This window comes from Rhinatrema bivittatum, unplaced genomic scaffold, assembly GCF_901001135.1.
Source record: "Rhinatrema bivittatum unplaced genomic scaffold, aRhiBiv1.1, whole genome shotgun sequence".
Taxonomy (NCBI): domain Eukaryota; kingdom Metazoa; phylum Chordata; class Amphibia; order Gymnophiona; family Rhinatrematidae; genus Rhinatrema; species Rhinatrema bivittatum.
In genome coordinates this window covers 32,745-44,805 of record NW_021821046.1, presented here as the reverse complement: position 1 = coordinate 44,805, position 12,061 = coordinate 32,745, and the positions used below count along the sequence as shown (strand labels likewise).

Here is a 12,061-nt window from a genome sequence, read left to right as displayed (position 1 = left end):
AGGGGCTCACCTGAGCACCAGTGATCATCAGGTGGTGCGGTTTGATTTTGCAAATAAGATACAGAGAAGATCACTTATTTTAAGACAAAAGTCTCCAACCTTACTCTACCTCTTACAACCCACAACGCCCCACTAACACCTCTGAGTACATACCAAATCACTCAGAATGCCAGACTAGAGACATTCGAACCCACATCCGCCATGGAGATCGAAAACATACTCAAAAAAATCAAACCAGCTGCACATCCCTCAGATCCTCTACCAACCAACTTGCTCACCTCCATCCCAAACACCGTAGCAAAACCCATTGCTGAAATCATTAATACCTCCTTAGCCCAAGGTACGGTACCCAATCAGTTAAAACTAGCAATTCTTAAACCACTACTGAAAAAACCTAACGCATCTCCCACTGACCCAGCAAACTTCAGACCCATTGCGAACTTACCATTGATTTCCAAACTGATGGAAAAAACTGTCAATAAACAACTTTCCGAATATCTCGAGGAGCACAACATTCTCTCTCCTGCACAATATGGTTTTCGGAAATCATTAAGCACAGAGTCCCTACTGCTTTCTCTCACGGATACCTTACTTCTGAATCTGGAGAAAAAACAATCATACCTACTGGTTCTTCTAGATTTATCCTCAGCTTTCGACACGGTTAACCACTCACAACTCTTAGACCAACTATCAAACATAGGAATTAAAGGCACTGCTCTCAGTTGGTTTAAATCGTTCCTATCAAACAGGTTCTACAAGGTCAGAATAAACAATAAGGAATCTGAACCCATCCTATCAGACCAAGGCGTACCACAAGGTTCATCTCTCTCACCCACCCTGTTCAACATATACCTCCTCCCCCTCTGCCATCTGCTATCAAATCTCAAGCTCACGCACTACCTCTATGCAGACGATATCCAGATCCTCATACCCATCACAGAATCTATTCAAAAAACCTTCTCCTTCTGGGAGGATTGTTTACAACCAATTAAACAACTCCTCTCCAACCTTAACTTGATTTTAAACTCCAGCAAAACAGAGATGCTACTTATCTCACCAGACCCACGTATCTACTCACCCAGCCTCTCGCAACCCTCCTCATTAAACATTTATCTCTCCTCAGACGTCAGGGATCTAGGAGCATGGCTTGACAATCAACTTAACTTAAAAACATTTATAAATACCACCACCAAGGACTGTTTCTATAAACTACAAGTCCTCAAAAAGTTAAAACCACTCCTTCACTTCAATGACTTTCGCCTCGTCCTGCAATCCATTATTTTTTCAAAACTCGACTACTGCAACGCAATGCTACTTGGCCTCCCCGCCAACAGTATCAAGCCTCTACAGATGGTACAAAACGCCGCTGCCAGAATCCTAACAAACACCAATCAAAGAGAACATATTTCCCCCATTCTGAGCAACCTCCACTGGCTACCCATCAGACAGAGAATCCTTTTTAAAACCCTCACCATTATTCATAAATCAATACACAACATCGCCCCAATATCACTCCAAACTCAACTTCGTCCACACCTATCCTCCAGACCCATCAGAAGCGCTTACAGAGGCACATTGTTCGCCCCACCAGCAACATCATTACTAAGAAAAAGAGCACTCTCAACCGCAGGACCACATCATTGGAACGCTCTCCCCCCTGACCTACGCCTCGAACCCAGACTACCAGAGTTCAAAAAAAAGTTAAAAACCTGGCTCTTCAGGCAAGCGTTCCAATCTCCAGAATGTAACTAAGCGCCTTATCCTGACTGAACTAGGGAATATTTTGTATTACTGTTAATAATATGCAATTTTATGCAAAATTAAATTTCAATTTAATTTTGCATTTAATGCAAGTTTAACATGCTAATTGGCTTAATTTTAATTTAATTTATGAAAATATTTAAGGATTTATTGTTATTGTTCAATGTTCTTTGTAAAAAATGTTCATGTTATGAATATATTATATGTTATTGTTCAATGTTCTTTGTAAAAAAAACCCCGGTCTGGCCTCCCAGACCAGGGCAATCTTTTCGTTTCATGTAAACCGGACTGATTTGTATTGTATACAGGAATTCCGGTATATAAAAATAAAAAATAAATAAATAAATAAGATACATAAAGACCCGGGTTTTAAATTTCAAAAATGGGGACATAGCTAGAGGAAGAACTGGAAGACTGGGAGAGGTGGACAACAGTGGGGCCAAAGTGAAAGGAGCAATTACAAAGGCAACAAATCTATAGGTTAGGAAAGTAAACAGGAGTAAAGAGAAATAAGAAACCGATCTGGTACCCAAAGGAGGTGGCTGCAAAATAAAGGCAAAAAGAACCGCGCTCAGGAAGTATAAAGGATCCCAAAGGGAGGAACACAGGGAAGAATATCTGGTGAGACTGAGGGAGACGAAGAAAGAAATCAGGAAAGCAAAGGGTCAGGTGGAGGAAAGGACGGCCAAAGAGGTAAAGCGAGGAGACAAAACATTTTTCAGATACATCAGAGAAAGAAGGGAGGCCCGAAGTGGTAAAGGTGACAAAGATCAATGTGTGGAGAGGGACGAAGAAATGGTGGCAATATTAAATATTAAACAAATACTTCAGTTCAGTGTTCACTAAAGAAGATCCTGGAGAAGGACAGTCGCTAGTTGAAAAGACCAGAGTTGGGGGTGGCGTAGACTAAACGTTTACAGAACAGGATGTATGGGAAGAGCTAGGAAAACTGAAAATGGACAAAGCCATGGGGCCTGATGGGATTCATCCTAGGATACTGAGGGAGCTCAGAGATGTGCTGGTGGATCTGCTGCGTGACCTGTTAATAGATCCCTGGAAACAGGAGTGGTGCCGAGTGATTGGAGAAGAGCGGTGGTGGTCCCACTTCACAAGAGTGGGAGCAGAGAGGAGGCTGGAAACTACAGGCAGGTTAGCCTCACCTCGGTGGTGGGAAAAGTAATGGAGACTCTGCTGAAGGAAAGGATAATGAACTATCTACAGTCAGGAGGATTGCTGGACCCCAGGCAGCATGGATTCACCAGGGGACGGTCCTGTCAGACAAATCTGATTGTTATTTTTGATTGGGTGACTAAAGAATTGGATCAAGGAAGAGCACTCGATGTCATCTACTTGGATTTCAGCAAAGTTTCTGATACGGGTCCACACAGGAGGCTTGCATTACCACATCCCAGATGCTGACTCTGCACTTCTTGGCATTGACTCTCACAAAGATATTGAACAGAACCGGTCCCAGTACCGATCCCTGTAGCTCTCCGCTTTACACCGTTCTCCCTTCAGAGCAGGCTCCATTTACCATCACACGCTGTCTTCTATCCATCAGCCAGTTTGCAATCCAGGCCACCACCTCGGCACTCACTCCCAAGCTTCTCAGCTGCCAAATCTTCGACCACTCTTCCAGCTTTCTTAAATCCCGTCTCATTCTCTCTACTCCTTCCGGTGTGTCCACTCTACTGCAGATCTTAGTATCATCCACAAATAGACAAACCTTACCTTCTATCCCTTCCACAATGTCACAGATCCCTGAGGCACTCCACTGTCCACTCCCTTCCACTGAGAAAATTGCCCATTTAATCCTACTCTCTGTTTCCTGTCTTTTAACCAGTTTGCAATCCACGAAAGGACATCGCCACCTATCCCATGACTTTTTACTTTTCCTAGAAGCCTCTCATGAGAAATGTTTTGTCTCCTCGCTTTACCTCTTTGGCCGTCCTTTCCTCCACCTGACCCTTTGCTTTCCTGATTTCTTTCTTCGTCTTCCTCAGTCTCACCAGATATTCTTCCCTGTGTTCCTCCCTTTGGGATCCTTTATATTTCCTGAACGCTGTTCTTTCTGCCTTTATTTTTGCAGCCACCTCCTTTGGGTACCAGATCGGTTTCTTATTTCTCTTTACTCCTGTTCCATCCCCTTTATCATTTTGGTTGCCCTTCTCTGTAACTTCTCCAGTGCATCTTTATCTTTTTTGATACTTTCCAATATTTACTGTCAGCCAGCAAGTAAAACTTGCCTTTCGCCCTATTTTAATCTGCTTTGAGCCACACTTGGTGGAAGAGGAACCCAAAATTAAATGCAATCAAATCTGCCAAGAACTTTGCCCACAAAGCAGGGGAGTCGGTTGGCTCCAGCCACCCCTCCTTTACAAGCGGCGTCCCACATGTTCTGACGCCGCTTGGTCAAAGACACGGACACACAGTGGACTGCAGTAAGAGACCGGTCAGCTCAAAGGCCCCTGACACGGCTTTTATTCACGCTCTTCTCAATGATCTCCCTTAGAGTGACCGGGCCCTCTGCGGGAACAGTGGCCTTATGGGCTATTCCAGCAGTAGCAGAATCCACAAGGCGGCTTTGACTCCCAAATTCACCTCGTCTTTAGGCTACGGTCAAAGCAGCCATTCTAGCCAAGTAGGCCCAGGCCTGTCTTAGGCATTCTTTACAAAGCAAATGCGAAGAACGCCTTGCGTGTACGTAATTTCCATCTGTCCTTCTGGGGGTCTGCGACTCCCTCTGCACAGAGAAATAGCCAGAGGGATTCCCGCGAAAAGCTGCTGCTACTGAGAAGCCCTGCTGCCAAGCGGCAAGGGTCTGGGGGGGTTGCCGCACCATGGGCTGATTGCGTAGCAGGCCGCACGTGGAAGGGATGCGCAGGAGAGGAACCGCACAGCAGCCCGCAGGAGGCGCCGTGGCAGCGCAGGACGGAGAGTGCGGAGAGCAGAACAGGATGGAAGGCTGTGAGGCGGGGGGGGGGAGAGTCCCATGCAAAGAGGACAGGTGAGCACAGGGGGTGGGGGTCGGATGTTCAAACGGGTAAGGGTCACACACACACACCCCTGGGGGGATAGGGAGGACAGAGCCGGCAGTGAGGACAAACATGGCATGGGTAAGGAAGGCCGCGGGCTCCCAGCCACTTCGACGCGCTCCAAGCGCGCTGCAGAGTTAGGGTTAGGGTCAGGGTGATGGGAAGAGCCGGGACTGCAGTCCCTGAGAAGGGAGCAGGACAGAATAAACGTGTCGCCGTACAGCTTAAGATTTTGTTTTAAATGGACGGGGCTCTGTTAAGATGTTGTCTAGGTAGCCGCTTGTTCGCACAGGATCTTGATCCTACTGTCAGGGGCCGGCCATCCTCAGTCACACCTCTATTGTTGTTGCACGCTTTGCTTCTGCTTAAATGAATAAACAGATCTGAAAGATAAATTTAAAGGCCTCTGTGAAAGCTGCCCGCCGCGCAGCCTGCTCATGCCGCGGCGATCGTATTATCGGACACCGTAATGGCATTACAGGATTGCTCAGTTTCAGTTCAAGTTAGGGACAGAAGGCTTGAGGTTGCCTTTCTGATTCACTGCTCGTAAAGCAGCCTGATAATTCGGTTACAAACGTCGCACCACCGTACTAAAAGATTCAATTATGGGGACCACCAGGTGCAACGTGCCCTTGGCTGCCAGGCGCCCCCTGACTGATGGCCACTTTTAAACGCTCCTCTTCCGCCCCTGCTTTCTTTAATCTTCACCCCCCGGCTGCTGGGTTCCTGTCCAGGACGGGACTGACTCACTCCATGTCCCAATCCAATTACCAACGACCTTGGGTGAGTCAGGTCACCCACCACTGCCCCAAGGTGGAAATTTGCTGAGAGAGCCTTAGTAAATCAGGCCCTTAAGGCTGCGAGTCCCTCTGGGGACAGTGCCCCGAGTGGGATCTGCTTTGACGGGGGTCGCTAAAAGTGACAACTTTATTATATAAGTATTAGGTGTCAGTTCTCCAAAATCAGGACCGTGCGCCACTTCCAACACTGACGAATACAAAACAGTAATGAGAACTTTCCTGCTCTGGAAGGCGTTCAAGAGATGCCAAAAAACCTAACCCAGAGTGAGCTGAGAAAAGGTTGTAAAGAGCTGAAGAGAACCTAGCACACGACTTCAGTAACTGCCACTACCTCTACCTGTAGAAAACGTCCTAATTACTTGCTCAGATGACTTTAATTCATTACTTAGAACGGGAGTGGAGTTACAAAGTACTAGTGGTATAAATAACTGCGTCAGCTTGAGAATAGGAAAGGCAGACAAACCCCTGCTGGGAATTACTACTAATAATAATAATGGTACAGATGAATGAAAGGGGAATAATAAATGAGCAGAAACAGGATCTCTGAAGGGAGAGAGACTGACCATGTGTGGGGCCGGATTCCCCCTGGGCACCTGCCTCGGGGTGCTAGAAGTGGGCAGTAATAATATTACATGGGAATCAGTGGTAGGCCTCAGCCTGCCTCCCTGACACGATCCTTGTTACTGAAAGGGGAATAATAAATGAGCAGAAACAGGATCTCTGAAGGGAGAGAGTGGAACAGGAATATGAGAGAGACTGACCATGTGTGGGGCCGGATTCCCCTCAGGGCACCTGCCTCGGGGAGCTAGAAGTGGGCAGTAATAATATTACATGGGAATCGGTGGTAGGCCTCAGCCTGCCTCCCTGACACAATCCTTGTTACTGAAAGGGGAATAATAAATGAGCAGAAACAGGATCTCTGAAGGGAGAGAGACTGACCATGTGTGGGGTCGGATTCCCCCCGGGCACCTGCCTCGGGGTGCTAGAAGTGGGCAGTAATAATATTACATGGGAATCGCTGGTAGGCCTCAGCTCGCCTCCCTGACACGATCCTTGTTACTGAAAGGGGAATAATAAATGAGCAGAAACAGGATCTCTGAAGGGAGAGAGTGGAACAGGAATATGAGAGAGACTGACCATGTGTGGGGCCGGATTCCCCTCAGGGCACCTGCCTCGGGGAGCTAGAAGTGGGCAGTAATAATATTACATGGGAATCGGTGGTAGGCCTCAGCCTGCCTCCCTGACACAATCCTTGTTACTGAAAGGGGAATAATAAATGAGCAGAAACAGGATCTCTGAAGGGAGAGAGACTGACCATGTGTGGGGTCGGATTCCCCCCGGGCACCTGCCTCGGGGAGCTAGAAGTGGGCAGTAATAATATTACATGGGAATCGCTGGTAGGCCTCAGCCTGCCTCCCTGACACGATCCTTGTTACTGAAAGGGGAATAATAAATGAGCAGAAACAGGATCTCTGAAGGGAGAGAGACTGACCATGTGTGGGGTCGGATTCCCCCCGGGCACCTGCCTCGGGGTGCTAGAAGTGGGCAGTAATAATATTACATGGGAATCACTGGTAGGCCTCAGCTCATCTCCCTGACACAATCCTTGTTACTGAAAGGGGAATAATAAATGAGCAGAAACAGGATCTCTGAAGGGAGAGAGACTGACCATGCGTGGGGCCGGATTCCCCCAGGGCACCTGCCTCGGGGTGCTAGAAGTGGGCAGTAAAAATATTACATGGGAATCACTGGTAGGCCTCAGCTCATCTCCCTGGCACAATCCTTGTTACTGAAAGGGGAATAATAAATGAGCAGAAACAGGATCTCTGAAGGGAGAGAGACTGACCATGTGTGGGGTCGGATTCCCCCCGGGCACCTGCCTCGGGGTGCTAGAAGTGGGCAGTAATAATATTACATGGGTATCACTGGTAGGCCTCAGCTCATCTCCCTGACACAATCCTTGTTACTGAAAGGGGAATAATAAATGAGCAGAAACAGGATCTCTGAAGGGAGAGAGACTGACCATGTGTGGGGTCGGATTCCCCCTGGGCACCTGCCTCGGGGTGCTAGAAGTGGGCAGTAATAATATTACATGGGAATCGCTGGTAGGCCTCAGCCTGCCTCCCTGACACGATCCTTGTTACTGAAAGGGGAATAATAAATGAGCAGAAACAGGATCTCTGAAGGGAGAGAGACTGACCATGTGTGGGGCCGGATTCCCCCTGGGCACCTGCCTCGGGGTGCTAGAAGTGGGCAGTAATAATATTACATGGGAATCGCTGGTAGGCCTCAGCCTGCCTCCCTGACACGATCCTTGTTACTGAAAGGGGAATAATAAATGAGCAGAAACAGGATCTCTGAAGGGAGAGAGACTGACCATGTGTGGGGCCAGATTCCCCCTGGGCACCTGCCTCGGGGTGCTAGAAGTGGGCAGTAATAATATTACATGGGAATCGCTGGTAGGCCTCAGCCTGCCTCCCTTGCACAATCCTTGTTACTGAAAGCGCGAAGGTGAGCTGTAGGCTGAAGATCCCTGCAGCTAGGGGCGGGGCCCTGACCAGGTGAGGGAATCTGGGGTAACAGGGGAATTCAGGGATGGCGAAGCTGCTCTGAGCAAGCCGTCCTGTTCTCGAGTTCTGAGAAAGATGATGTTTGCCCACGAAGCATCGTCACGTCACGTTGCACGCCTCTGCCTTCTCCAGCATTTCCCTGGGCTCCGGTGTGCCCCCTCCCCTCAGTAAGTGAGGGTCACCCCTTGTACAAATAAGTGCCCCTCCCACCCCTTCACCTCCCCCCAAAATGTACTTGCAATCCCCTGCTGCTGGAGAGGTGGAGGCAGGAGAACTCCTCCAGTGGCTCCTGCCCACCTGCTCCACTTTCAAAATGGTGCCCGTCAAGCCCCTATGGGGGCAAAGCTGTGCCTGGAGTCAGCTGCGGGCCAGAATAGTTTCGCCCTCTTACAATGGGGCGGCATCAACCTCTGTCTATTTCCGATCGGGAATATCTTCAGCGCACCAAATCCTTTGGAGTACGTTGGTTTTTCTAACAACTCTGCGGCACAGGATAATATTATCCGCCAGAGACCATTTGATGCACAAATGGAATTTTCATCCCGGACACTCAGAAATTTTAAATGATAAAGATGAGCCCCTGATGCAGCCCCCATTGTAAGAGGGCGAAACTCGGCCTGAGTCGGGCTCGACCAAAGTTTTTTTTGTCTCTGTCTAAATAAAAGAATCCAGATCGGTGGTGGAGACAAGGACAGTATCTGAATTCAGGAAAGCCTGGGATAAACACAGGGGGATCTCTGAGGAAGTGATGGGCATGATGATGCTAAATTAATTGGACAGATGGGCAGACTGGCTGGGCCGTGCGGTCTTTTCCTGCCGTCACTTCTCTATGTTTCTGTGGTGCCTGTAACCCTCATTACAGCTACCCCATTTTTAAACCTCCTCCTGGTCTAGCCCGGCCATCCCAGTGACATGGACCGCAGTTCCCTCTGGAACCCTGAACACGTGCGCTCTGGAGGCGCCAGTGGGTGTCACTGTTGTGCGAGGACCCGCATCTCCCGGGCGGCGCTGCTGTGCTCCTGAAAAAGCGTAAGATATTTGAATTGGTAACTAATGACAAAAACTAACTAGCTGGCAGTGGAAAGCCTTTATAAACTTGATTTTTATCTAGGTGATGGGTAAGGGGGGGGGGGGGGGGCCTTTTCTGAAAGGATGAGCTCCACCTTAACCAGAGTGGAACCAGGCTGCTGGCGCTAACCTTTAAAAAGGAGATAGAGCAGCTTTTATACTAGATGATGAGGGAAAGCCGAATCAGGGCATCCCAGCAGAGAGGTAGCAATAAATGCCAAAGTGGACCAGGTGCCTGTAAGTAAAGTGCAGACAGATTCCAAATTACCCCTGCCAACTGATGAGCAGGTTATTAATAGAAACAAGAAACTCACTTTGAAATGTCTACAAATGCTAGAAGAAGAAAACGGGAAACTACATAAGCACTGGCAAGTTACATAGAAAGCATTGATAAGGAATGCAAAGAGAGAATTTGAAAAGAAGCTTGTCCTGGAAGCAAAGACTCATAAATACTTTTTCAGTACATTTGAGGTAAAAAGCCTACGAGGCAGTCAGTTGGACCATTACATGATCAAGGGGTAAAAGGGGCACTTAGGGATGCCATAGAAGAGAGACTAAATGAATTCTTTGTTTCAGTATTCAGTGAGGAAGATGTAAGAGATACCCAAATTATAGCTACAGAATGCAAGGTTCCACATTAGGAGTCACCACTCAGGGAAAGGATCCAGGTGTCATCACTGAAAAGACCAGGGGACACACAATGAAGTTACTATGTGATATCTTTAAAACTAATAAGGGAAAATACTTTTTTACTCAATGCATAATTAATCTCTGGAATTCATTACTAGAGGATGTGGTGAAAGCTATTAATGTATCTGCGTTTAAAAAAAGGTTTAGACAAGTTCCTGGAGGAAAAGTCCATTAACCATTATTAAGGTGGAGCTGCAGAAATCCACTGCTTATTCCTGGGATAAGGAGAATGGATTCTCTCTGCCCCTTGGGATCCTGCCAGGTACTTGTAGCCTGGTTTGGCCACTGTTGGAAACAGGATGCTGGGCTTGATGGACCCTTGGTCTGACCCAGTATGGCAAGTCTCATGTTCTTATGTTCCAGAGGAGATATTGGTATCTCTCTGTCAGGCAGTTTCCTCCAGCGTTAATATGCTAATGATTAGATGCGATGTTTAAGTGTAAAAACGTATTAAAAAAATGTGACCTGACTGAGTTTCACTTTTTCCCCGAGCAATTTTCAGGCTGAAAGCACAAAAAAAGCGAAGAGTCTGTGGATTTAGCAATGGGAATGTAAGACTGCAGCGTCACCACTTCAACATTCAAAGGTGCTCGGCTCTTTGTGCAAAGTTTAGATTTCATGTGGTTGCTTGCTCCAGCAGAATGGCGCCAGGAAGCCTTCGTATCTTCCCCAGCCGCGCTCTGCACTGGGGGAGGCGCAGGAAAAGGACGCAGCCGAGCAGCTTGAAACGCTGAGGAAGCCGAAAGCTCAGAGGAAAAGCTTTGTGGCAGTTCTGCTTACTCCCTAGATTTGTCCTGAAGGACGCTAAGGATGGATTCAGAGCCGGCAGCACATCTCAGATTTCCAGGGAGGGGGATGCTGGTGTCGGAGGCTGGGGAACAGCCCAGGACTGCGGCTTTCTTAGCACTAGCATGGGGACACTACGGTGTCTCTGGGAGCTAACTGCAGGACACTGCGACAGCTAATGCCTGGGAGTAAAGGTCAGCCTTCCGGCAGCGATGGAGAAGGGGGAGGGAAGGTTTTAAAACTCCATGCTAATTTTTGCTCAATGTTTGGATCCTTTTGCCTATTTGCAAGAAACTACAGACACACTTCTAGGGCTCACAAGCACTGGGAACCACTACCACCCACTTCTAGGGCTCACAAGTACTGGGAACCACTACCACACACTTCTGGGTCTCACAAGCACTGGGAATCACTACCACATACGTCTGGGCCTCACAAGCACTGGGAATCACTAACACACACATTTGGGGCTCACAAGCACTGGGAATCACTATCACATACTCCTGGGGCTCACAAGCACTGGGAATCACTACCACGCACTTCTGGGGCTCACAAGCACTGGGAATCACTACCACACATTTCTGGGGCTCACAAGCACTGGGAATCATTAGCACACACACAGTCTGGGCAGACTGGATGGGCCGTTGGTCTTCTTCTGCCATCACTTCTATGTTTCTATGTTTCTTCTGGGGCTCACAAGCACTGGGAATCACTATCACATACTTCTAGGGCTCACAAGCACTGGGAATCACTATCACATACTTCTGGGGATCACAAGTACTGAGAATCACTACCACCTACTTCTGGGGCTCAAAAGCAGTGGGAATCACTAACACACACACGTCTGGGGCTCACAAGCACTGGGAATCACTATCACATACTCCTGCTGCTCACAAGCACTGGGAATCACTACCACACACTTCTGGGGTTCACAAGCACTGGGAATCACTACCACACACCTCTGGGGTTCACAAGCACTGGGAATCACTACCACACACCTCTGGGGTTCACAAGCACTGGGAATCACTAGCACACACCTCTGGGGTTCACAAGCACTGGGAATCACTACCACACACCTCTGGGGTTCACAAGCACTGGGAATCAATCTCACATACTTCTAGGGATCACAAGTACTGAGAACCACTACCACCTACTTCTGGGGCTCAAAAGCAGTGGGAATCACTAACACAGCACATATTTTGCCATTCAGAAGCAGCTTGGAATATCCTCAGATATCTTTACTTCTGGCAACAACCATTAACATCTCTAATTCCTTCTCACGGTGCTGCTGGGTTGCAGGTCTTGTACAATGGACTAGAGAAGGTGAGCTTGCAAGGTCCTGTGAGAGGAG

The 12,061-nt window shown here is 48.1% G+C and overlaps 1 protein-coding gene across 1 annotated transcript in view; it reads right to left on the bottom strand.

The window, feature by feature from the left end:
• LOC115082393 (FERM domain-containing protein 4A-like) overlaps positions 1 to 12,061 on the bottom strand; it is a gene marked incomplete at its 3' end in the record, with an annotated part of 104,574 nt that overhangs the window by 68,738 nt on the left and 23,775 nt on the right. The gene's annotated exons all lie outside the window — the stretch shown is intronic.